This window comes from Salmo salar, chromosome 25 (assembly GCF_965601325.2).
Source record: "Salmo salar chromosome 25, fSalSal1, whole genome shotgun sequence".
In the NCBI taxonomy this organism is placed as follows: domain Eukaryota; kingdom Metazoa; phylum Chordata; class Actinopteri; order Salmoniformes; family Salmonidae; genus Salmo; species Salmo salar.
In genome coordinates, this window is record NC_138315.1 from 41,939,262 (window position 1) to 41,965,409 (window position 26,148).

A 26,148-nucleotide genomic window follows, 5' to 3' on the forward strand; every position below is an offset into this window, starting at 1 on the left:
CCAGAATGGGTTTTATCTGAAATGAATACGATTTTAGTTGATTTTTTATGGGATGGGAAAGGAGCGAAAATTTCTTTTAAAACTTTGATTGCAGGTTATGAGGAGGGGGGTTTGAAGTTGGTAGATTTAAATGTGAGGAAAAAAGCAATTAGAGTTAAAATGGTACGAAAATATTTATATGGTGAACTAGATTATGGATGGAAAAGATTTTTTAAAGAGTATTTGCAGGAGGTTGGGAGGATGGGGGAAAATGGTTTATTAATGTGTATGAGAAAAGAAATGTTAGCTAATATACCATTGTTTTATAGAGAAGTGTTTGAGGCTTGGGGGGAGTTTTTACCAAATATTTATTATGAGTGTACCATTTTAGACAATATTTTAAATCAGCCAATTTTCTTAAATCCCAAGATACAATATAATAATAAGATGTTGTTTTGTAAATATTTTATGAGGGCTGGGATGAGACAGATTGGGGATATTTTATACGAGGTCATTCCAGGTTTTCTTCCTGTACAAGCGATTTATGATAATGTTTGTGAAGTGGAAGATGAAATGAGCAAAACTACAGTAGATAATATGTATAAGAGAATTTTAGGGTGTATTCCTGAAGAATGGGTGCTTTTAATAAATACAGAGGTGGTTGAGAGAGCTAAGGGTTTACCGGTTTTATATTATGAAAGTAATGGGGAGAAACATGTTTTATCAGGTTTGAAAGTTAAAAAGATTTATGAAAAATGTATTTTAAGAGAGATAAAAGCTCCTGCTTCAGAAAAAGTGTGGTCTAGGGTATTTGTAAATATAGATGTAAAATCAATATGGAAGAATGTCAATGTAAAATATAATTCTATAGAATGTGAAGATAATGATTTTAAATTGAAACATAATAGGATTTTTACGAACGTGGTTTTACATCAAATAAATAGAGACATTAAAAGAGAATGTGATATTTGTGGTACGGAGGCGGAAAATTTTATGCACTTTTTTATTGAATGTAGTAGATTACAAGGGTTTCATGAGTTTATAAAGGGGCTTTTAGAACAACATTGGGGAGAAGATATTGTAAATGGGGTTGAGTGGAGGAGGTTGTTTCTATTTGGTATAAATGGAAAAAGCAAAGTTTTTAATATTAATTTGATGAATTTTGTTCTTAGCCATGCTAGATACGCTGTAAGACAAAGAAGGAATTTAGGACATTATGAAGGGAAAATTGTGAGTGTGGAGGTTTTATTTAAAAGTATTTTAGAGAAAGATATTGAACTAATATATAAATATGGAGGATGTAATTTTGAAAAACTGTTTGTGTGGGGGAGCACTTTTATCGAAATTGATCAAAATGGAAAACTTGCTTTTAATTATTAATTGGTTTTATTTTCTTTTCTTTTTTGATTTTGTAAAAGGATGAATTGTTCATCCTTTTTTATTATTATTGTTTGAATATTGTAAATATTATGTGTTTTTTTCATAATAAAAGATAAAAAAAAAAAAATACGCCCGATCTCGTCTGATCTCGGAAGCTAAGCAGGGTCGGGCCTGGTTAGTACTTGGATGGGAGACTGCCTGGGAATACCAGGTGCTGTAAGCTTTTTCTCCACTAGGGTGTGCTCTTGCGTCATTTCATCAGCAACACTGCCTTGTAGTGACCTTTTGATGCTGAATTGACTACATTTCTTTCTTTTTACATTTTAGTCATTTTTAGCAGACGCTCTTATCCATACATTTCATACATTCCCCCCCCCCCCCCCCCGTACTAAATGCAGCTTCTGTGGGTTAGCCTCCCCTGCCCTTTTAATACGATCAAAGTTCTTTGTGTTGTCAGGGAGCAACTGCCTTTATTTATAAGACAAATAAGAATATTGTTACTGAATGCAGCTTGTGTGTGCTTTGTGCTCCCTCGCCATGTTCAAATGATCAAAGGAAATAATGCTGCTGAGTGGAACTGGACCGGTGTCTGATGGCCCTGTGCTTTCCATGGTGGAATTAGAACCGTTTTTTTAACGGAGTAAATCAAAAGCACAAAAGAATGTGAGATGTTATTGATAATAAATCAATTGGTTTCATGCATTTGTCTCTCTCCCTGTGTGTGTGTGTGTGTGTGTGTGTGTGTGTTGTGTGTGTGTGTGTGTGGGTGTGTGTGTGTCTGAACGTGATTGTATTTCGTCATATCGCATACATTTTTGATATCAGACAGGTTAAGATATACTGCTCAAAAAAATAAAGGGAACACTTAAACAACACATCCTAGATCTGAATGAAAGAAATAATCTTATTAAATACTTTTTTCTTTACATAGTTGAATGTGCTGACAACAAAATCACACAAAAATAATCAATGGAAATCTAATTTATCAACCCATGGAGGTCTGGATTTGGAGTCACACTCAAAATTAAAGTGGAAAACCACACTACAGGCTGATCCAACTTTGATGAAATGTCCTTAAAACAAGTCAAAATGAGGCTCAGTAGTGTGTGTGGCCTCCACGTGCCTGTATGACCTCCCTACAACGCCTGGGCATGCTCCTGATGAGGTGGCGGATGGTCTCCTGAGGGATCTCCTCCCAGACCTGGACTAAAGCATCCGCCAACTCCTGGACAGTCTGTGGTGCAACATGGTGTTGGTGGATGGAGCGAGACATGATGTCCCAGATGTGCTCAATTGGATTCAGGTCTGGGGAACGGGCGGGCCAGTCCATAGCATCAATGCCTTCCTCTTGCAGGAACTGCTGACACACTCCAGCCACATGAGGTCTAGCATTGTCTCGCATTAGGAGGAATCCAGGGCCAACCGCACCAGCATATGGTCTAACAAGGGGTCTGAGGATCTCATCTCGGTACCTAATGGCAGTCAGGCTACCTCTGGCGAGCACATGGAGGGCTGTGCGGCCCCCCAAAGAAATGCCACCCCACACCATGACTGACCCACCGCCAAACCGGTCATGCTGGAGGATGTTGCAGGCAGCATAACGTTCTCCGCGGCGTCTCCAGATTCTGTCACGTCTGTCATGTGCTCTGTGTGAACCTGCTTTCATCTGTGAAGAGCACAGGGCGCCAGTGGCGAATTTGCCAATCTTGGTGTTCTCTGGCAAATGCCAAACGTCCTGCACGGCGTTGGGCTGTAAGCACAACCCCCCACCTGTGGACGTCGGGCCCTCATACCACCCTCATGGAGTCTGTTTCTGACCGTTTGAGCAGACACATGCACATTTGTGGCCTGCTGGAGGTCATTTTGCAGGGCTCTGGCAGTGCTCCTCCTGCTCCTCCTTGCACAAAGGCGGAGGTAGCGGTCCTGCTGCTGGGTTGTTGCCCTCCTACGGCCTCCTCCACGTCTCCTGATGTACTGGCCTGTCTCCTGGTAACGCCTCCATGCTCTGGACACTACGCTGACAGACACAGCAAACCTTCTTGCCACAGCTCGCATTGATGTGCCATCCTGGATGAGCTGCACTACCTGAGCCACTTGTGTGGGTTGTAGACTCCGTCTCATGCTACCACCAGAGTGAAAGCACCGCCAGCATTCAAAAGTGACCAAAACATCAGCCAGGAAGCATAGGAACTGAGAAGTGGTCTGTGGTTCCCACCTGCAGAACCACTCCTTTATTGGGGGTGTCTTGCTTATTGCCTATAATTTCCACCTGTTGTCTATTCCATTTGCACAACAGCATTTGAAATGTATTGTCAATCAGTGTTGCTTCCTAAGTGGACAGTTTGATTTCACAGAAGTGTCATTGACTTGGAGTTACATTGTGTTGTTTAAGTGTTCCCTTTATTTTTTTGAGCAGTGTATTAAAAAGTCATTGGTGATTTTTTTCTACAGTGTTGCATGATGGGAATCTAGTGGTTCACTGATATAATCTAGTAAACAAAATAAACTACTTTTTCACCACTCTGTCTGCAAGTGCATTCCTAAACGGCATTTAACGCCGGTCGAAGTGGCGTGATATTAGCAGAACACAAAGTAGTTACCGTCAGCCGAAAATGTTGGCACTGGAAAGACTTGCCCTCCACCGATGTGTATAACTCATACTTACCTGGCAAGGGAGATACCGTGATCAAGAAGGCGGTTCACCCAGGACGAGGCTCAGCCATTGCACTCCGGCTGTGCTGACCCCTGCGAATTTCCCAAATGTGGAAATCTCGATTGCATAATTTATGGTAGTGGGGGACTGCGTTCGCGCTCTCCCCTGATGTCTTGTTTAATGATACAACTGTGGCTTGCCGACAGGTGTGAGGATCTTTGAAATCAATTGTCAAAGAGACTTTATGTTACGCTTAATCAAAAGGTGCAAACATCTGTTTGTAGCGAAACATGGTTGGCATTTTGTGGAAACATCATGTTGCGAAATGCAGCATGGTATTTATGACACGCTGGTACTTCAATCAAGACATGGTTGGGAAGCCGCTCTGGACCCCTACCCGTCATGATGTGTCATACGCGCCCCATGCGCTAACAATATGAAATTGTCCTTACATGCGCTCCTCCTTAGCACAGAGCAATGTAATAGGTTTTCTACATTCAGAACTTTCGTGTATTGATTCTGGCTAGTAGGATAGCTGCATGGGAAAGTGTTGCTAATGATGTATTTGTCCGAATTCATTGGATTTGTCCGTTTTTTTCCCCACAAGGCTGTGTGGAAAATATGCCCTTGCTTTGAAATGTTAGCAAGGTTAGTTTGATTTTGTGCTAAAAAGTGATGGCTACAGTATATGTAATTACTTGCAGTTTTTGAGTGAGCCAAAGTTCAAGCTGCTTATCTAATTGGTGAAAACGCAATGTCTGTTTATCACACTCACTTTGACTTCATATGCTGTACCATGAGTTAGTCTAACGGCTTACGGCCATACCAGCCTGAATACGCCCGATCTCGTCTGATCTCGGAAGCTAAGCAGGGTCGGGCCTGGTTAGTACTTGGATGGGAGACCGCCTGGGAATACCAGGTGCTGTAAGCTTTTTCTCCACTAGGGTGTGCTCTTGCGTCATTTCATCAGCAACACTGCCTTGTAGTGACCTTTTGATGCTGAATTGACTACATTTCTTTCTTTTTACATTTTAGTCATTTTTAGCAGACGCTCTTATCCATACATTTCATACATTCCCCCCCCCCCCCCGTACTAAATGCAGCTTCTGTGGGTTAGCCTCCCCTGCCCTTTTAATACGATCAAAGTTCTTTGTGTTGTCAGGGAGCAACTGCCTTTATTTATAAGACAAATAAGAATATTGTTACTGAATGCAGCTTGTGTGTGCTTTGTGCTCCCTCGCCCTGTTCAAATGATCAAAGGAAATAATGCTGCTGAGTGGAACTGGACCGGTGTCTGATGGCCCTGTGCTTTCCATGGTGGAATTAGAACCGTTTTTTTAACGGAGTAAATCAAAAGCACAAAAGAATGTGAGATGTTATTGATAATAAATCAATTGGTTTCATGCATTTGTCTCTCTCCCTGTGTGTGTGTGTGTGTGTGTGTGTGTGTGTGTGTGTGTGTGTGTGTGTGTGTGTGGGTGTGTGTGTGTCTGAACGTGATTGTATTTCGTCATATCGCATACATTTCTGATATCAGACAGGTTAAGATATACTGCTCAAAAAAATAAAGGGAACACTTAAACAACACATCCTAGATCTGAATGAAAGAAATAATCTTATTAAATACTTTTTTCTTTACATAGTTGAATGTGCTGACAACAAAATCACACAAAAATAATCAATGGAAATCTAATTTATCAACCCATGGAGGTCTGGATTTGGAGTCACACTCAAAATTAAAGTGGAAAACCACACTACAGGCTGATCCAACTTTGATGAAATGTCCTTAAAACAAGTCAAAATGAGGCTCAGTAGTGTGTGTGGCCTCCACGTGCCTGTATGACCTCCCTACAACGCCTGGGCATGCTCCTGATGAGGTGGCGGATGGTCTCCTGAGGGATCTCCTCCCAGACCTGGACTAAAGCATCCGCCAACTCCTGGACAGTCTGTGGTGCAACATGGTGTTGGTGGATGGAGCGAGACATGATGTCCCAGATGTGCTCAATTGGATTCAGGTCTGGGGAACGGGCGGGCCAGTCCATAGCATCAATGCCTTCCTCTTGCAGGAACTGCTGACACACTCCAGCCACATGAGGTCTAGCATTGTCTCGCATTAGGAGGAATCCAGGGCCAACCGCACCAGCATATGGTCTAACAAGGGGTCTGAGGATCTCATCTCGGTACCTAATGGCAGTCAGGCTACCTCTGGCGAGCACATGGAGGGCTGTGCGGCCCCCCAAAGAAATGCCACCCCACACCATGACTGACCCACCGCCAAACCGGTCATGCTGGAGGATGTTGCAGGCAGCATAACGTTCTCCGCGGCGTCTCCAGATTCTGTCACGTCTGTCATGTGCTCTGTGTGAACCTGCTTTCATCTGTGAAGAGCACAGGGCGCCAGTGGCGAATTTGCCAATCTTGGTGTTCTCTGGCAAATGCCAAACGTCCTGCACGGCGTTGGGCTGTAAGCACAACCCCCACCTGTGGACGTCGGGCCCTCATACCACCCTCATGGAGTCTGTTTCTGACCGTTTGAGCAGACACATGCACATTTGTGGCCTGCTGGAGGTCATTTTGCAGGGCTCTGGCAGTGCTCCTCCTGCTCCTCCTTGCACAAAGGCGGAGGTAGCGGTCCTGCTGCTGGGTTGTTGCCCTCCTACGGCCTCCTCCACGTCTCCTGATGTACTGGCCTGTCTCCTGGTAACGCCTCCATGCTCTGGACACTACGCTGACAGACACAGCAAACCTTCTTGCCACAGCTCGCATTGATGTGCCATCCTGGATGAGCTGCACTACCTGAGCCACTTGTGTGGGTTGTAGACTCCGTCTCATGCTACCACCAGAGTGAAAGCACCGCCAGCATTCAAAAGTGACCAAAACATCAGCCAGGAAGCATAGGAACTGAGAAGTGGTCTGTGGTTCCCACCTGCAGAACCACTCCTTTATTGGGGGTGTCTTGCTTATTGCCTATAATTTCCACCTGTTGTCTATTCCATTTGCACAACAGCATTTGAAATGTATTGTCAATCAGTGTTGCTTCCTAAGTGGACAGTTTGATTTCACAGAAGTGTCATTGACTTGGAGTTACATTGTGTTGTTTAAGTGTTCCCTTTATTTTTTTGAGCAGTGTATTAAAAAGTCATTGGTGATTTTTTTCTACAGTGTTGCATGATGGGAATCTCGTGGTTCACTGATATAATCTAGTAAACAAAATAAACTACTTTTTCACCACTCTGTCTGCAAGTGCATTCCTAAACGGCATTTAACGCCGGTCGAAGTGGCGTGATATTAGCAGAACACAAAGTAGTTACCGTCAGCCGAAAATGTTGGCACTGGAAAGACTTGCCCTCCACCGATGTGTATAACTCATACTTACCTGGCAAGGGAGATACCGTGATCAAGAAGGCGGTTCACCCAGGGCGAGGCTCAGCCATTGCACTCCGGCTGTGCTGACCCCTGCGAATTTCCCAAATGTGGAAATCTCGATTGCATAATATATGGTAGTGGGGGACTGCGTTCGCGCTCGCCCCTGATGTCTTGTTTAATGATACAACTGTGGCTTGCCGACAGGTGTGAAGATCTTTGAAATCAATTGTCAAAGAGACTTTATGTTACGCTTAATCAAAAGGTGCAAACATCTGTTTGTAGCGAAACATGCTTGGCATTTTGTGGAAACATCATGTTGCGAAATGCAGCATGGTATTTATGACACGCTGGTACTTCAATCAAGACATGGTTGGGAAGCCGCTCTGGACCCCTACCCGTCATCATGTGTCATACGCGCCCCATGCGCTAACAATATGAAATTGTCCTTACATGCGCTCCTCCTTAGCACAGAGCAATGTAATAGGTTTTCTACATTCAGAACTTTCGTGTATTGATTCTGGCTAGTAGGATAGCTGCATGGGAAAGTGTTGCTAATGATGTATTTGTCCGAATTCATTGGATTTGTCCGTTTTTTTCCCCACAAGGCTGTGTGGAAAATATGCCCTTGCTTTGAAATGTTAGCAAGGTTAGTTTGATTTTGTGCTAAAAAGTGATGGCTACAGTATATGTAATTACTTGCAGTTTTTGAGTGAGCCAAAGTTCAAGCTGCTTATCTAATTGGTGAAAACGCAATGTCTGTTTATCACACTCACTTTGACTTCATATGCTGTACCATGAGTTAGTCTAACGGCTTACGGCCATACCAGCCTGAATACGCCCGATCTCGTCTGATCTCGGAAGCTAAGCAGGGTCGGGCCTGGTTAGTACTTGGATGGGAGACCGCCTGGGAATACCAGGTGCTGTAAGCTTTTTCTCCACTAGGGTGTGCTCTTGCGTCATTTCATCAGCAACACTGCCTTGTAGTGACCTTTTGATGCTGAATTGACTACATTTCTTTCTTTTTACATTTTAGTCATTTTTAGCAGACGCTCTTATCCATACATTTCATACATTCCCCCCCCCCCCCCCGTACTAAATGCAGCTTCTGTGGGTTAGCCTCCCCTGCCCTTTTAATACGATCAAAGTTCTTTGTGTTGTCAGGGAGCAACTGCCTTTATTTATAAGACAAATAAGAATATTGTTACTGAATGCAGCTTGTGTGTGCTTTGTGCTCCCTCGCCCTGTTCAAATGATCAAAGGAAATAATGCTGCTGAGTGGAACTGGACCGGTGTCTGATGGCCCTGTGCTTTCCATGGTGGAATTAGAACCGTTTTTTTAACGGAGTAAATCAAAAGCACAAAAGAATGTGAGATGTTATTGATAATAAATCAATTGGTTTCATGCATTTGTCTCTCTCCCTGTGTGTGTGTGTGTGTGTGTGTGTGTGTGTGTGTGTGTGTGTGTGTGTGTGTGTTTGTGTGTGTGTGTGTGTGGGTGTGTGTGTGTCTGAACGTGATTGTATTTCGTCATATCGCATACATTTCTGATATCAGACAGGTTAAGATATACTGCTCAAAAAAATAAAGGGAACACTTAAACAACACATCCTAGATCTGAATGAAAGAAATAATCTTATTAAATACTTTTTTCTTTACATAGTTGAATGTGCTGACAACAAAATCACACAAAAATAATCAATGGAAATCTAATTTATCAACCCATGGAGGTCTGGATTTGGAGTCACACTCAAAATTAAAGTGGAAAACCACACTACAGGCTGATCCAACTTTGATGAAATGTCCTTAAAACAAGTCAAAATGAGGCTCAGTAGTGTGTGTGGCCTCCACGTGCCTGTATGACCTCCCTACAACGCCTGGGCATGCTCCTGATGAGGTGGCGGATGGTCTCCTGAGGGATCTCCTCCCAGACCTGGACTAAAGCATCCGCCAACTCCTGGACAGTCTGTGGTGCAACATGGTGTTGGTGGATGGAGCGAGACATGATGTCCCAGATGTGCTCAATTGGATTCAGGTCTGGGGAACGGGCGGGCCAGTCCATAGCATCAATGCCTTCCTCTTGCAGGAACTGCTGACACACTCCAGCCACATGAGGTCTAGCATTGTCTCGCATTAGGAGGAATCCAGGGCCAACCGCACCAGCATATGGTCTAACAAGGGGTCTGAGGATCTCATCTCGGTACCTAATGGCAGTCAGGCTACCTCTGGCGAGCACATGGAGGGCTGTGCGGCCCCCCAAAGAAATGCCACCCCACACCATGACTGACCCACCGCCAAACCGGTCATGCTGGAGGATGTTGCAGGCAGCATAACGTTCTCCGCGGCGTCTCCAGATTCTGTCACGTCTGTCATGTGCTCTGTGTGAACCTGCTTTCATCTGTGAAGAGCACAGGGCGCCAGTGGCGAATTTGCCAATCTTGGTGTTCTCTGGCAAATGCCAAACGTCCTGCACGGCGTTGGGCTGTAAGCACAACCCCCACCTGTGGACGTCGGGCCCTCATACCACCCTCATGGAGTCTGTTTCTGACCGTTTGAGCAGACACATGCACATTTGTGGCCTGCTGGAGGTCATTTTGCAGGGCTCTGGCAGTGCTCCTCCTGCTCCTCCTTGCACAAAGGCGGAGGTAGCGGTCCTGCTGCTGGGTTGTTGCCCTCCTACGGCCTCCTCCACGTCTCCTGATGTACTGGCCTGTCTCCTGGTAACGCCTCCATGCTCTGGACACTACGCTGACAGACACAGCAAACCTTCTTGCCACAGCTCGCATTGATGTGCCATCCTGGATGAGCTGCACTACCTGAGCCACTTGTGTGGGTTGTAGACTCCGTCTCATGCTACCACCAGAGTGAAAGCACCGCCAGCATTCAAAAGTGACCAAAACATCAGCCAGGAAGCATAGGAACTGAGAAGTGGTCTGTGGTTCCCACCTGCAGAACCACTCCTTTATTGGGGGTGTCTTGCTTATTGCCTATAATTTCCACCTGTTGTCTATTCCATTTGCACAACAGCATTTGAAATGTATTGTCAATCAGTGTTGCTTCCTAAGTGGACAGTTTGATTTCACAGAAGTGTCATTGACTTGGAGTTACATTGTGTTGTTTAAGTGTTCCCTTTATTTTTTTGAGCAGTGTATTAAAAAGTCATTGGTGATTTTTTTCTACAGTGTTGCATGATGGGAATCTCGTGGTTCACTGATATAATCTAGTAAACAAAATAAACTACTTTTTCACCACTCTGTCTGCAAGTGCATTCCTAAACGGCATTTAACGCCGGTCGAAGTGGCGTGATATTAGCAGAACACAAAGTAGTTACCGTCAGCCGAAAATGTTGGCACTGGAAAGACTTGCCCTCCACCGATGTGTATAACTCATACTTACCTGGCAAGGGAGATACCGTGATCAAGAAGGCGGTTCACCCAGGGCGAGGCTCAGCCATTGCACTCCGGCTGTGCTGACCCCTGCGAATTTCCCAAATGTGGAAATCTCGATTGCATAATTTATGGTAGTGGGGGACTGCGTTCGCGCTCGCCCCTGATGTCTTGTTTAATGATACAACTGTGGCTTGCCGACAGGTGTGAAGATCTTTGAAATCAATTGTCAAAGAGACTTTATGTTACGCTTAATCAAAAGGTGCAAACATCTGTTTGTAGCGAAACATGCTTGGCATTTTGTGGAAACATCATGTTGCGAAATGCAGCATGGTATTTATGACACGCTGGTACTTCAATCAAGACATGGTTGGGAAGCCGCTCTGGACCCCTACCCGTCATCATGTGTCATACGCGCCCCATGCGCTAACAATATGAAATTGTCCTTACATGCGCTCCTCCTTAGCACAGAGCAATGTAATAGGTTTTCTACATTCAGAACTTTCGTGTATTGATTCTGGCTAGTAGGATAGCTGCATGGGAAAGTGTTGCTAATGATGTATTTGTCCGAATTCATTGGATTTGTCCGTTTTTTTCCCCACAAGGCTGTGTGGAAAATATGCCCTTGCTTTGAAATGTTAGCAAGGTTAGTTTGATTTTGTGCTAAAAAGTGATGGCTACAGTATATGTAATTACTTGCAGTTTTTGAGTGAGCCAAAGTTCAAGCTGCTTATCTAATTGGTGAAAACGCAATGTCTGTTTATCACACTCACTTTGACTTCATATGCTGTACCATGAGTTAGTCTAACGGCTTACGGCCATACCAGCCTGAATACGCCTTCCGGTGAGTAAGACAGGTGCAGGTAATTACGCTGTAAGTGAGTGTTTGCTCGAGAGCTATTTGTTTGATATTCTTAGTTTTTTGACGGATAATATCTGATTTTGAATTCAAATAAGTTTAAGTTAGTGAGTTTTTTTTCCCCCCTTGCAGTTCTGCTGCTTGGGGGTGAGTTTTTGAGACTTTTTCTGATTTCTTAATGACGGACAACATGGCAACGAATAATGGAACGGATAAAGACAAAGGCAATGCGCAAAGGACAAAATTTGGACCTGAAGGTGGCTTAAAATACGGCAAGGAACGAACGGTGGTGGTGGAATTGATAGGAGAAGACAAGATAACGACGATGGAATTACTAAGATCAATTAAAGATGTGTGCGGAGAGTTGGTGGGGTGCAGAATTAAAGGAGAAAGGAAATATGAAGTCACGATGCGGGATGCAAAAGGAAAAGAGCGTTTAATGGATGGGTTCAAGATCAAGAATACGAAGGTAATGGCAAGAGACGTGATGGCAAACGAACTCATAGTCTCGTTCATGAATTTGCCAGTCTATATAGAGGACGGAGCTATAGTAGACAAATTGCGGAGCTGGGGCGTAGCGGCCGTCTCGGAAATCAGAAGGAGAGTGTGGCCGGGGACGGATATCGTAGATGGGACGAGATACTGTAAGGTCAAGTTCACAGACACCGTGCAGTCTTTGCCGTATTCCACTAAGTTTGAGACATTGGAGGGTGGCGAATATTTCAGGGTGATACATGACAAGCAGGTTAGGGTATGCCGCTTGTGTATCCAACCTGGACATATTTTAAAGGACTGCCCTGACTTTAGATGTTTTAAGTGCGGAAACCAGGGACACTATGCGAGGGAATGTGCTGGAGCGAGAGAGAGGGCCGTTTGCGCAGGATGTCGGAAGAGAACTGACGAGTGCAACTGTGGAGAGGTTGCAAATGAGGAGGAGAGCCAGGACCTCTTTATGGAAGCTGATGAAGCATCGCGAGGAGAAGAAGAGGATGGGAAAGAGAACGTGGAGGAAAGTGGAGAGATGCAGAAGATGGAGCAGAAGACGGACGAAACAGGGAGCAGCATGGGTTCAGAGATGAGAAGAGGGAGTTTCCAGGAGGAGGGGGAGATCGAGCTGGGTGGAGGCACTGGGGACGCACAGATTTTGGGGGAAGGCTCAGCCCTTGCGAGTACATCGGGGGGTGAAGATATGGAGGGGAGTTTGATTTTGACGACAGTACCAGAGACGGAGAGAGATACGGGGAGCACTTCGGGTGTGGGAGGAAATAAATTGAGTTGGTTGGACGATATGGACTTGGAGGAAATATCTGATACGGAAGATGGGGAAAAGATAGAAAGACTAAGGGAAAGATACAGGAAGAGGAAGATGACGGGGGGAGAGAAGAAGGATGGAGGAGGAAAGAAACAGGACAAAAGGTAGAGGACAATGAAGGTATACTTTTTCATTTTATTACTTTTTGAAATGGTAAATTTTGTGTCCTTAAATGTAAATGGGTTAAGGACAATGGATAAATTTCAAAATATAGTGCAAATGGAAAATGTGGATATCTTATGTCTACAAGAGACGCATTGGGACAATGATTGTGTATTGAAAATAAAACAAATATGGAGGGATTTTATTTTTGTTAATAATGGTAGAGGGAATTCTAGTGGGGTTGCTATTTTATTGAGGAAGGATGTGGTGGACAAAGTGGTACATGTACATGATGATAATAATGGGAGGATTTTAGTTTTAGATTTTGAGTATATGGATATGAAGTTTAGAATTATAAATGTTTATGCGCCAAATAACGAAATAGAGCGCAAGGTTTTATTTATTGAAGTGGGACGATGGAGTGTGGGAAATTGTATTGTGGTGGGGGATTTTAATGTGAAATTGGACAGATTAGATATGACAAGGGGAGCAGCTTTTAGAAATGATGCATCTAGAGGGGTTTTAAAGAAAATGATGTTTGAGAAAAAACTTATTGACATATGGAGAGATGACAATCCCGATAAACGAGAATTTTCGAGAAGGCAGGTGGTTTTAGGGGAATTAAAACAAACTAGAATAGATTTGATTTTAGTTAAAGAAAGTTTAAGGGATTTTATCAAAGATGTTAAGTATGTTTTTACAACTTTCAGTGATCATGCATGTTTAAGTTTCTCGGTGGGTTTAGACAAGGAAAGAATAGGAGGTGGTACGTGGTGTATGAATGCGAGTTATTTAGGGGATGAGGATTATTGTAAACAACTGAAATCTTTAATAACGTGAAATGGAAGATAAGCAGAAAGGGGATGATAAGTGTTTATGGTGGGACAAGGTTAAGGAAAAAATAAAAGTGTTTAGTACAAGATATGCAAGGAAAAAGAGAGGCAGGATGAAAAGAAAAGAAAATGAGTTGAGAGCAAAATTGGATGAAGAAATGGGCAAATGTGACAGTGAACCTAATTATAATATAGAAAAGTTTTTAGAGTTGAAAGCAAAATTGAGTAAATATGACATGGATAGGTGTAAGGGGGCTATTATAAGAAGCAAAGCAAAGTATTTTTTGGAGGGGGAGAAATGCACCTCCTTTTTTCTTGGATTAGAGAAGAGTACTCAAAGAAGAACATATCTTAGACAGATTGAAAATGTGAAGGGGGAAGTAGTAGATGATTATGTAGAGATTTTAGAGACAGTGCAGAATTTTTATAAGGACTTATTTAAAAAAGGGGAGGTGGATGAGGGGTGTGTACAGGAGATTTTAGGTAGTGTGGAGGTGAAAATTAATGGAGAGGATAAATTGATGTGTGATGGGAAGATTACAGTAAATGAAGTTACGGATGCGATAAAAGGTTTACAGTTGAATAAGAGCCCTGGAGTAGATGGTATCATTGCAGAGTTTTATAAAATTTATGAAAGGCTTTTAGCACCTATTTTATTGGAGGTTTATCACTATATGGAGGAGAAGGATTGTGTATCAGAATCAATGGTGACAGGAATGATAACTATTTTATATAAAAACAAAGGGAGTAAGGTAAAATTGGAGAATTATAGGCCTATTAGTTTATTAAATGTGGATTACAAGATTTTAGCCAAAATCTTAGCGAATAGGATGAAGAGAGTTTTACATGATATTATTGCACCAACACAGAATTATAGTGTTCCTGGGAGAGATATAGCTGACACAATGAATACAATTAGAGACGTGATACACAAAATGAATGGGGATAAGATAGGGGGTATTGTTTTAAGCATAGATTTAAATACGGCTTTTGATAGGGTAGAACATGATTTTATGTTTAGGGCCTTGGAAAGATTTGGTTTTGGTAATAAAATAATAAGGTGGATTAAATTATTATATAGAAATGCAAAAAGTAGGGTGAAATGCAATGGGGTTTTAACTGATTCTTTTACCCTGGAGAGATCTGTGAGACAGGGATGTCCTTTATCTGCTTTACTTTATGTTTTATCAGCTGAACCTTTAGCGGCTTTTCTTAAGAAGGATAATTTTATTAATTGTGTACAGACTCCACAGAAGGGTTCAAGTTTGATTCACCAATATGCAGATGACACAACTATAACAGTTAGAGATGAGGATAGTGTAAAAAGGGTAATAGAAGGTTTTAAAGTATATGGAAGAGCATCAGGAGCAAAAGTTAATATGGAAAAGTCTGTTGTAATGTATATTGGGAAAGTAAATGAGGGGAATTTTCCTTTTAAAGAGGTCAAAGATTATTTTAAGGTGTTAGGAGTTTTTATAGGAGTAAAAGAAAAGGAAGCTAGAGATTTGACATGGAGTGGGGTGATAAATAAAGTCAGGAAGGTTGTAAATATGTGGAAGGGGAGGTTGTTAAAATTAAAGGGGAAGGTTATTGTTATAAATTCTTTACTGATGTCAATTTTTGTTCATGTCATGAATGTACTAGATGTGCCAGAATGGGTTTTAACCTAAATGAATAAGATTTTAGTAGATTTTTTATGGGATGGGAAGGGGGTGAAAATCGCTTTTAAAACATTGATTGCAGGTTATGAGGAGGGGGGCTTGAAGTTAGTGGATCTAAAGGTGAGGAAAATAGCGATAAGAGTGAAAATGGTTCGGAAGTATTTATATGGAGAATTAGATTACGGGTGGAAAAAGTTTTTTACAGAGTATTTGCAGGAGGTTGGGAGGATCGGGGATAATGGTTTATTAATGTGTGTAAAACAAGAAATGTTGGGAAAAATACCTTTGTTTTATAAGGAAGTTTTTGAGGCTTGGGGACACTTTTTACCACACATTTCCTATGAATGTAACATTTTGGAAAATATTTTAAACCAGCCAATCTTTTTGAATCCAAAGATCAAGTATAATAATGCAATGTTGTATTGTAAATATTTTATGAGAGCTGGGATGAGACAGATTGGTGATATTCTATATGAGGTCATTCCGGGGTTTCTACCGGTACACGCTATTTATGACAATGTAATTGAGGTAGATGATGACATAAGCAAAACTACAGTAGAAAATATGTATAAGAGAATTCTGGGGTGTATTCCGGAGGAGTGGGTGGTTTTAATAAATACAGAGGTGGTTAAGAGAGCTAGGGGTTTACCGGTTTTATTTTATGAAAAAAATGGAGTGAAACATGATTTGTCAGGCTTGAAAGTTAAAACAGTCTATAGTAAATGTATTTTAAAAGAGATAAAAGTTCCTGCTTCAGAGAAAGTGTGGTCGGAGGTCTTTGTAGATTTGGATGTGAAATCAATATGGAAGAATGTTAATGTAAAATGGAATTCCATAGAATGTGAAGATAATGATTTTAAAATAAAACATAATAGGATTTTTACTAATGTGGTTCTACATCAAATCAACAGAAATATTAAGAGAGAATGTGACATTTGTCATATAGGGGTGGAAAACTTTTTGCACTTTTTCATTGAATGTAGTAGATTAAGAGGGTTTCATGAATTTCTAAAGGAGCTTTTAGTAAAACATTGGGGGGAGGAGATTTTTAATGGGGTGGAATGGAGGAGATTTTTTATTTTTGGTATAAATGGGAAAAGTAAAGTTTTGAACTTTAATTTGGTTAATTATGTTTTAAGTCATGCTCGATATGCTGTAAGATTAAGAAGGAACTTGGGTCATTATGAAGGAAAATGTGTGAGTGTGGAGGTACTTTTTAAGAGTATGTTGGAGAAAAATATAGAGATAATACATAGATATGGTGGATGCAACTTTGAAAAGCAATTTGTGTGGGGGAGTACATTTATTCGAATTTCATCAAATGGAAAACTTGTGTTTAATTATTAATTGGATTTAATTGTTAATTGATTGTATTTTCTTTCTGATTTTGTAAAGGGTGAATTGTTCACCCGTTAATTATGATTGAAACGATGTAAAATTGTTTGTTTCTCATAATAAAATATATAAAAAAAAAATACGCCCGATCTCGTCTGATCTCGGAAGCTAAGCAGGGTCGGGCCTGGTTAGTACTTGGATGGGAGACCGCCTGGGAATACCAGGTGCTGTAAGCTTTTTCTCCACTAGGGTGTGCTCTTGCGTCATTTCATCAGCAACACTGCCTTGTAGTGACCTTTTGATGCTGAATTGACTACATTTCTTTCTTTTTACATTTTAGTCATTTTTAGCAGACGCTCTTATCCATACATTTCATACATTCCCCCCCCCCCCCCCCCCGTACTAAATGCAGCTTCTGTGGGTTAGCCTCCCCTGCCCTTTTAATACGATCAAAGTTCTTTGTGTTGTCAGGGAGCAACTGCCTTTATTTATAAGACAAATAAGAATATTGTTACTGAATGCAGCTTGTGTGTGCTTTGTGCTCCCTCGCCCTGTTCAAATGATCAAAGGAAATAATGCTGCTGAGTGGAACTGGACCGGTGTCTGATGGCCCTGTGCTTTCCATGGTGGAATTAGAACCGTTTTTTTAACGGAGTAAATCAAAAGCACAAAAGAATGTGAGATGTTATTGATAATAAATCAATTGGTTTCATGCATTTGTCTCTCTCCCTGTGTGTGTGTGTGTGTGTGTGTGTGTGTGTGTTTGTGTGTGTGTGTGTGTGGGTGTGTGTGTGTCTGAACGTGATTGTATTTCGTCATATCGCATACATTTCTGATATCAGACAGGTTAAGATATACTGCTCAAAAAAATAAAGGGAACACTTAAACAACACATCCTAGATCTGAATGAAAGAAATAATCTTATTAAATACTTTTTTCTTTACATAGTTGAATGTGCTGACAACAAAATCACACAAAAATAATCAATGGAAATCTAATTTATCAACCCATGGAGGTCTGGATTTGGAGTCACACTCAAAATTAAAGTGGAAAACCACACTACAGGCTGATCCAACTTTGATGAAATGTCCTTAAAACAAGTCAAAATGAGGCTCAGTAGTGTGTGTGGCCTCCACGTGCCTGTATGACCTCCCTACAACGCCTGGGCATGCTCCTGATGAGGTGGCGGATGGTCTCCTGAGGGATCTCCTCCCAGACCTGGACTAAAGCATCCGCCAACTCCTGGACAGTCTGTGGTGCAACATGGTGTTGGTGGATGGAGCGAGACATGATGTCCCAGATGTGCTCAATTGGATTCAGGTCTGGGGAACGGGCGGGCCAGTCCATAGCATCAATGCCTTCCTCTTGCAGGAACTGCTGACACACTCCAGCCACATGAGGTCTAGCATTGTCTCGCATTAGGAGGAATCCAGGGCCAACCGCACCAGCATATGGTCTAACAAGGGGTCTGAGGATCTCATCTCGGTACCTAATGGCAGTCAGGCTACCTCTGGCGAGCACATGGAGGGCTGTGCGGCCCCCCCAAAGAAATGCCACCCCACACCATGACTGACCCATCGCCAAACCGGTCATGCTGGAGGATGTTGCAGGCAGCATAACGTTCTCCGCGGCGTCTCCAGATTCTGTCACGTCTGTCATGTGCTCTGTGTGAACCTGCTTTCATCTGTGAAGAGCACAGGGCGCCAGTGGCGAATTTGCCAATCTTGGTGTTCTCTGGCAAATGCCAAACGTCCTGCACGGCGTTGGGCTGTAAGCACAACCCCCACCTGTGGACGTCGGGCCCTCATACCACCCTCATGGAGTCTGTTTCTGACCGTTTGAGCAGACACATGCACAGTTGTGGCCTGCTGGAGGTCATTTTGCAGGGCTCTGGCAGTGCTCCTCCTGCTCCTCCTTGCACAAAGGCGGAGGTAGCGGTCCTGCTGCTGGGTTGTTGCCCTCCTACGGCCTCCTCCACGTCTCCTGATGTACTGGCCTGTCTCCTGGTAACGCCTCCATGCTCTGGACACTACGCTGACAGACACAGCAAACCTTCTTGCCACAGCTCGCATTGATGTGCCATCCTGGATGAGCTGCACTACCTGAGCCACTTGTGTGGGTTGTAGACTCCGTCTCATGCTACCACCAGAGTGAAAGCACCGCCAGCATTCAAAAGTGACCAAAACATCAGCCAGGAAGCATAGGAACTGAGAAGTGGTCTGTGGTTCCCACCTGCAGAACCACTCCTTTATTGGGGGTGTCTTGCTTATTGCCTATAATTTCCACCTGTTGTCTATTCCATTTGCACAACAGCATTTGAAATGTATTGTCAATCAGTGTTGCTTCCTAAGTGGACAGTTTGATTTCACAGAAGTGTCATTGACTTGGAGTTACATTGTGTTGTTTAAGTGTTCCCTTTATTTTTTTGAGCAGTGTATTAAAAAGTCATTGGTGATTTTTTTCTAGAGTGTTGCATGATGGGAATCTAGTGGTTCACTGATATAATCTAGTAAACAAAATAAACTACTTTTTCACCACTCTGTCTGCAAGTGCATTCCTAAACGGCATTTAACGCCGGTCGAAGTGGCGTGATATTAGCAGAACACAAAGTAGTTACCGTCAGCCGAAAATGTTGGCACTGGAAAGACTTGCCCTCCACCGATGTGTATAACTCATACTTACCTGGCAAGGGAGATACCGTGATCAAGAAGGCGGTTCACCCAGGGCGAGGCTCAGCCATTGCACTCCGGCTGTGCTGACCCCTGCGAATTTCCCAAATGTGGAAATCTCGATTGCATAATTTATGGTAGTGGGGGACTGCGTTCGCGCTCGCCCCTGATGTCTTGTTTAATGATACAACTGTGGCTTGCCGACAGGTGTGAAGATCTTTGAAATCAATTGTCAAAGAGACTTTATGTTACGCTTAATCAAAAGGTGCAAACATCTGTTTGTAGCGAAACATGCTTGGCATTTTGTGGAAACATCATGTTGCGAAATGCAGCATGGTATTTATGACACGCTGGTACTTCAATCAAGACATGGTTGGGAAGCCGCTCTGGAGCCCTACCCGTCATCATGTGTCATACGCGCCCCATGCGCTAACAATATGAAATTGTCCTTACATGCGCTCCTCCTTAGCACAGAGCAATGTAATAGGTTTTCTACATTCAGAACTTTCGTGTATTGATTCTGGCTAGTAGGATAGCTGCATGGGAAAGTGTTGCTAATGATGTATTTGTCCGAATTCATTGGATTTGTCCGTTTTTTTCCCCACAAGGCTGTGTGGAAAATATGCCCTTGCTTTGAAATGTTAGCAAGGTTAGTTTGATTTTGTGCTAAAAAGTGATGGCTACAGTATATGTAATTACTTGCAGTTTTTGAGTGAGCCAAAGTTCAAGCTGCTTATCTAATTGGTGAAAACGCAATGTCTGTTTATCACACTCACTTTGACTTCATATGCTGTACCATGAGTTAGTCTAACGGCTTACGGCCATACCAGCCTGAATACGCCTTCCGGTGAGTAAGACAGGTGCAGGTAATTACGCTGTAAGTGAGTGTTTGCTCGAGAGCTATTTGTTTGATATTCTTAGTTTTTTGACGGATAATATCTGATTTTGAATTCAAATAAGTTTAAGTTAGTGAGTTTTTTTTCCCCCCTTGCAGTTCTGCTGCTTGGGGGTGAGTTTTTGAGACTTTTTCTGATTTCTTAATGACGGACAACATGGCAACGAATAATGGAACGGATAAAGACAAAGGCAATGCGCAAAGGACAAAATTTGGACCTGAAGGTGGCTTAAAATACGGCAAGGAACGAACGGTGGTGGTGGAATTGATAGGAGAAGAAAAGATAACGACGATGGAATTACTAAGATCAATTAAAGATGTGTGCGGAGAGTTGGTGGGGTGCAGAATTAAAGGAGAAAGGAAATATGAAGTCACGATGCGGGATGCAAAAGGAAAAGAGCGTTTAATGGATGGGTTCAAGATCAAGAATACGAAGGTAATGGCAAGAGACGTGATGGCAAACGAACTCATAGTCTCGTTCATGAATTTGCCAGTCTATATAGAGGACGGAGCTATAGTAGACAAATTGCGGAGCTGGGGTGTAGCGGCCGTCTCGGAAATCAGAAGGAGAGTGTGGCCGTGGACGGATATCGTAGATGGGACGAGATACTGTAAGGTCAAGTTCACAGACACCGTGCAGTCTTTGCCGTATTCCACTAAGTTTGAGACATTGGAGGGTGGCGAATATTTCAGGGTGATACATGACAAGCAGGTTAGGGTATGCCGCTTGTGTATCCAACCTGGACATATTTTAAAGGACTGCCCTGACTTTAGATGTTTTAAGTGCGGAAACCAGGGACACTATGCGAGGGAATGTGCTGGAGCGAGAGAGAGGGCCGTTTGCGCAGGATGTCGGAAGAGAACTGACGAGTGCAACTGTGGAGAGGTTGCAAATGAGGAGGAGAGCCAGGACCTCTTTATGGAAGCTGATGAAGCATCGCGAGGAGAAGAAGAGGATGGGAAAGAGAACGTGGAGGAAAGTGGAGAGATGCAGAAGATGGAGCAGAAGACGGACGAAACAGGGAGCAGCATGGGTTCAGAGATGAGAAGAGGGAGTTTCCAGGAGGAGGGGGAGATCGAGCTGGGTGGAGGCACTGGGGACGCACAGATTTTGGGGGAAGGCTCAGCCCTTGCGAGTACATCGGGGGGTGAAGATATGGAGGGGAGTTTGATTTTGACGACAGTACCAGAGACGGAGAGAGATACGGGGAGCACTTCGGGTGTGGGAGGAAATAAATTGAGTTGGTTGGACGATATGGACTTGGAGGAAATATCTGATACGGAAGATGGGGAAAAGATAGAAAGACTAAGGGAAAGATACAGGAAGAGGAAGATGACGGGGGGAGAGAAGAAGGATGGAGGAGGAAAGAAACAGGACAAAAGGTAGAGGACAATGAAGGTATACTTTTTCATTTTATTACTTTTTGTAATGGTAAATTTTGTGTCCTTAAATGTAAATGGGTTAAGGACAATGGATAAATTTCAAAATATAGTGCAAATGGAAAATGTGGATATCTTATGTCTACAAGAGACGCATTGGGACAATGATTGTGTATTGAAAGTAAAACAAATATGAAGGGATTTTATTTTTGTTAATAATGGTAGAGGGAATTCTAGTGGGGTTGCTATTTTATTGAGGAAGGATGTGGTGGACAAAGTGGTACATGTACATGATGATAATAATGGGAGGATTTTAGTTTTAGATTTTGAGTATATGGATATGAAGTTTAGAATTATAAATGTTTATGCGCCAAATAACGAAATAGAGCGCAAGGTTTTATTTATTGAAGTGGGACGATGGAGTGTGGGAAATTGTATTGTGGTGGGGGATTTTAATGTGAAATTGGACAGATTAGATATGACAAGGGGAGCAGCTTTTAGAAATGATGCATCTAGAGGGGTTTTAAAGAAAATGATGTTTGAGAAAAAACTTATTGACATATGGAGAGATGACAATCCCGATAAACGAGAATTTTCGAGAAGGCAGGTGGTTTTAGGGGAATTAAAACAAACTAGAATAGATTTGATTTTAGTTAAAGAAAGTTTAAGGGATTTTATCAAAGATGTTAAGTATGTTTTTACAACTTTCAGTGATCATGCATGTTTAAGTTTCTTGGTGGGTTTAGACAAGGAAAGAATAGGAGGTGGTACGTGGTGTATGAATGCGAGTTATTTAGGGGATGAGGATTATTGTAAACAACTGAAATCTTTGATAACATGTGAAATGGAAGATAAGCAGAAAGGGGATGATAAGTGTTTATGGTGGGACAAGGTTAAGGAAAAAATAAAAGTGTTTAGTACAAGATATGCAAGGAAAAAGAGAGGCAGGATGAAAAGAAAAGAAAATGAGTTGAGAGCAAAATTGGATGAAGAAATGGGCAAATGTGACAGTGAACCTAATTATAATATAGAAAGGTTTTTAGAGTTGAAAGCAAAATTGAGTAAATATGACATGGATAGGTGTAAGGGGGCTATTATAAGAAGCAAAGCAAAGTATTTTTTGGAGGGGGAGAAATGCACCTCCTTTTTTCTTGGATTAGAGAAGAGTACTCAAAGAAGAACATATCTTAGACAGATTGAAAATGTGAAGGGGGAAGTAGTAGATGATTATGTAGAGATTTTAGAGACAGTGCAGAATTTTTATAAGGACTTATTTAAAAAAGGGGAGGTGGATGAGGGGTGTGTACAGGAGATTTTAGGTAGTGTGGAGGTGAAAATTAATGGAGAGGATAAGTTGATGTGTGATGGGAAGATTACAGTAAATGAAGTTACGGATGCGATAAAAGGTTTACAGTTGAATAAGAGCCCTGGAGTAGATGGTATCATTGCAGAGTTTTATAAAATTTATGAAAGGCTTTTAGCACCTATTTTATTGGAGGTTTATCACTATATGGAGGAGAAGGATTGTGTATCAGAATCAATGGTGACAGGAATGATAACTATTTTATATAAAAACAAAGGGAGTAAGGTAAAATTGGAGAATTATAGGCCTATTAGTTTATTAAATGTGGATTACAAGATTTTAGCCAAAATCTTAGCGAATAGGATGAAGAGAGTTTTACATGATATTATTGCACCAACACAGAATTATAGTGTTCCTGGGAGAGATATAGCTGACACAATGAATACAATTAGAGACGTGATACACAAAATGAATGGGGATAAGATAGGGGGTATTGTTTTAAGCATAGATTTAAATAAGGCTTTTGATAGGGTAGAACATGATTTTATGTTTAGGGCCTTGGAAAGATTTGGTTTTGGTAATAAAATAATAAGGTGGATTAAATTATTATATAGAAATGCAAAAAGTAGGGTGAAATGCAATGGGGTTTTAACTGATTCTTTTACCCTGGAGAGATCTGTGAGACAGGGATGTCCTTTATCTGCTTTACTTTATGTTTTATCAGCTGAACCTTTAGCGGCTTTTCTTAAGAAGGATAATTTTATTAATTGTGTACAGACTCCACAGAAGGGTTCAAGTTTGATTCACCAATATGCAGATGACACAACTATAACAGTTAGAGATGAGGATAGTGTAAAAAGGGTAATAGAAGGTTTTAAAGTATATGGAAGAGCATCAGGAGCAAAAGTTAATATGGAAAAGTCTGTTGTAATGTATATTGGGAAAGTAAATGAGGGGAATTTTCCTTTTAAAGAGGTCAAAGATTATTTTAAGGTGTTAGGAGTTTTTATAGGAGTAAAAGAAAAGGAAGCTAGAGATTTGACATGGAGTGGGGTGATAAATAAAGTCAGGAAGGTTGTAAATATGTGGAAGGGGAGGTTGTTAAAATTAAAGGGGAAGGTTATTGTTATAAATTCTTTACTGATGTCAATTTTTGTTCATGTCATGAATGTACTAGATGTGCCAGAATGGGTTTTAACTGAAATGAATAAGATTTTAGTTGATTTTTTATGGGATGGGAAGGGGGTGAAAATCGCTTTTAAAACATTGATTGCAGGTTATGAGGAGGGGGGCTTGAAGTTAGTGGATCTAAAGGTGAGGAAAATAGCGATAAGAGTGAAAATGGTTCGGAAGTATTTATATGGAGAATTAGATTACGGGTGGAAAAAGTTTTTTACAGAGTATTTGCAGGAGGTTGGGAGGATCGGGGATAATGGTTTATTAATGTGTCTAAAACAAGAAATGTTGGGAAAAATACCTTTGTTTTATAAGGAAGTTTTTGAGGCTTGGGGACACTTTTTACCACACATTTCCTATGAATGTAACATTTTGGAAAATATTTTAAACCAGCCAATCTTTTTGAATCCAAAGATCAAGTATAATAATGCAATGTTGTATTGTAAATATTTTATGAGAGCTGGGATGAGACAGATTGGTGATATTCTATATGAGGTCATTCCGGGGTTTCTACCGGTACACGCTATTTATGACAATGTAATTGAGGTAGATGATGACATAAGCAAAACTACAGTAGAAAATATGTATAAGAGAATTCTGGGGTGTATTCCGGAGGAGTGGGTGGTTTTAATAAATACAGAGGTGGTTAAGAGAGCTAGGGGTTTACCGGTTTTATTTTATGAAAAAAATGGAGTGAAACATGATTTGTCAGGCTTGAAAGTTAAAACAGTCTATAGTAAATGTATTTTAAAAGAGATAAAAGTTCCTGCTTCAGAGAAAGTGTGGTCGGAGGTCTTTGTAGATTTGGATGTGAAATCAATATGGAAGAATGTTAATGTAAAATGGAATTCCATAGAATGTGAAGATAATGATTTTAAAATAAAACATAATAGGATTTTTACTAATGTGGTTCTACATCAAATCAACAGAAATATTAAGAGAGAATGTGACATTTGTCATATAGGGGTGGAAAACTTTTTGCACTTTTTCATTGAATGTAGTAGATTAAGAGGGTTTCATGAATTTCTAAAGGAGCTTTTAGTAAAACATTGGGGGGAGGAGATTTTTAATGGGGTGGAATGGAGGAGATTTTTTCTTTTTGGTATAAATGGGAAAAGTAAAGTTTTGAACTTTAATTTGGTTAATTATGTTTTAAGTCATGCTCGATATGCTGTAAGATTAAGAAGGAACTTGGGTCATTATGAAGGAAAATGTGTGAGTGTGGAGGTACTTTTTAAGAGTATGTTGGAGAAAAATATAGAGATAATACATAGATATGGTGGATGCAACTTTGAAAAGCAATTTGTGTGGGGGAGTACATTTATTCGAATTTCATCAAATGGAAAACTTGTGTTTAATTATTAATTGGATTTAATTGTTAATTGATTGTATTTTCTTTCTGATTTTGTAAAGGGTGAATTGTTCACCCTTTAATTATGATTGAAACGATGTAAAATTGTTTGTTTCTCATAATAAAATATAAAAAAAAAATACGCCCGATCTCGTCTGATCTCGGAAGCTAAGCAGGGTCGGGCCTGGTTAGTACTTGGATGGGAGACCGCCTGGGAATACCAGGTGCTGTAAGCTTTTTCTCCACTAGGGTGTGCTCTTGCGTCATTTCATCAGCAACACTGCCTTGTAGTGACCTTTTGATGCTGAATTGACTACATTTCTTTCTTTTTACATTTTAGTCATTTTTAGCAGACGCTCTTATCCATACATTTCATACATTCCCCCCCCCCCCCCCCCCCCGTACTATATGCAGCTTCTGTGGGTTAGCCTCCCCTGCCCTTTTAATACGATCAAAGTTCTTTGTGTTGTCAGGGAGCAACTGCCTTTATTTATAAGACAAATAAGAATAT

At 41.5% G+C, this 26,148-nt stretch overlaps 6 non-coding genes across 6 annotated transcripts; all 6 read left to right on the forward strand.

Annotated features, from left to right (window-relative positions):
* Positions 1–4,016: 4,016 nt before the first annotated feature.
* On the forward strand, positions 4,017–4,180 carry LOC145864140 (U1 spliceosomal RNA). Its single transcript, XR_014382719.1, has one exon. It is a non-coding gene; the product is annotated as a U1 spliceosomal RNA (small nuclear RNA).
* Positions 4,181–4,824: 644 nt separating this feature from the next.
* Positions 4,825–4,943, forward strand: LOC145864121 (5S ribosomal RNA). The gene has a single exon (XR_014382700.1). It is a non-coding gene; the product is annotated as a 5S ribosomal RNA (ribosomal RNA).
* A 2,437-nt stretch (positions 4,944–7,380) lies between these two features.
* LOC145864141 (U1 spliceosomal RNA) lies at positions 7,381–7,544 on the forward strand. Its single transcript, XR_014382720.1, has one exon. It is a non-coding gene; the product is annotated as a U1 spliceosomal RNA (small nuclear RNA).
* Positions 7,545–8,188: 644 nt separating this feature from the next.
* LOC145864126 (5S ribosomal RNA) lies at positions 8,189–8,307 on the forward strand. Its single transcript, XR_014382705.1, has one exon. It is a non-coding gene; the product is annotated as a 5S ribosomal RNA (ribosomal RNA).
* Positions 8,308–10,763: 2,456 nt separating this feature from the next.
* Positions 10,764–10,927, forward strand: LOC145864127 (U1 spliceosomal RNA). Its single transcript, XR_014382706.1, has one exon. It is a non-coding gene; the product is annotated as a U1 spliceosomal RNA (small nuclear RNA).
* An 8,610-nt stretch (positions 10,928–19,537) lies between these two features.
* Positions 19,538–19,701, forward strand: LOC145864128 (U1 spliceosomal RNA). Its single transcript, XR_014382707.1, has one exon. It is a non-coding gene; the product is annotated as a U1 spliceosomal RNA (small nuclear RNA).
* Positions 19,702–26,148: the final 6,447 nt, after the last annotated feature.